Source organism: Panthera onca, chromosome C1, assembly GCF_046562875.1.
Source record: "Panthera onca isolate mPanOnc1 chromosome C1, mPanOnc1 haplotype 2, whole genome shotgun sequence".
NCBI lineage: Eukaryota > Metazoa > Chordata > Mammalia > Carnivora > Felidae > Panthera > Panthera onca.
The window spans coordinates 42,098,651-42,099,895 of record NC_138346.1 but is presented as its reverse complement, the minus strand read 5'-3'; positions in this window follow the sequence as shown (position 1 = coordinate 42,099,895).

Below are 1,245 nucleotides of genomic sequence, written 5' to 3'. Positions count from 1 at the left end.
TTCTGGTAATGTGAATGATTCACTTTAATTTTAATTTTTTTTTTTTTTAGTTTATTTTATTTATTTTGAGAGGGAGTGTGTGAACGGAAGAGGAGCAGAGAGAGGGAGGGAGGGAGGGAGGGAGAGAGAGAGAGAGAGAGAGAGAGAGAGAGAGAGAGAAGGACCCAAACAGACTCCTTGCTGTCAGTGCAGAGCTGGATGGGTGGGTCTGGAACTCACAAACCGTGAGATCATGACCTGCGCCAAAATCAAGAGTCAGACGCTTAACTAATTGAGCCACCCAGGCACCCTGACTTTGATTTTTAAAACAACCTTTAATTCCTAAGTAAGCCCCACCTGAATGTCTATAATGTATTACTTTTTTTACATATCTGGGTAGAATTTGATTATATTTTGCTAAGATATTTTTGTCTAAGTTCAAGAGAAACATTAGGATAGGGGTGCCTGGGTGGCTCAGCTGGTTAACCATCTGACTTCAGCTCAGGCCATGATCTCTCAGTTCATGAGTTCGAGCCCTGCATTAGGCTATCTACTGTTAGAATGGAGCCTGCTTCAGATCTTCTGCCTGCTTCTCTCTCTGCCCCTCCCCTGCCTCGTGTTCTGTCTCTCTCAAAAATAAATAAACATTAAAACAAATTCAAAAAAGAGAAAAACATTAGTATATAATTCTTTATTTGTTATTATTAATTAATTCATTCATTTTTGTTTTAAACAGCTTTTAGTATCATGGTTATGTTGGCATCATAAAATAATTTAAGAATTGTTCCATTCAGTGGATTTGAACAACAAATCCATATTGGCCAGTAATTTTCTTTGTGGTAGATAAGGATTTTTTTTAATTACTAATTTCATATATATATATATATATATATATATATATATATATATAGAGAGAGAGAGAGAGAGAGAGAGAGAGAGAGAGAGAGGTATTTAGACTTTTAGTATCAGCTTTAGAAAGGCATTTTTCAATAAAATTTTATATTCTATTTTGTTAAATTATTCATTATATTTCATTATAGTTCTTTACTCTTTGATCTTTATTTTTTTGTTATAGCTAGTGTTGGTAATTTGTTTTTTTTATCACTCTTGCTAAAGCTTCATCAATTTTTGTCAATCTTTCTCAAGAACTAACTTAACGCTTTGTAACTTTTCTTTATTGTTTTATTTTATATTTCAATGATTTCTATTATTTTTCTTATTTCTCTTCTCTACTTTTTTGGGTTTATTTTACTCCTAAATTGAAAG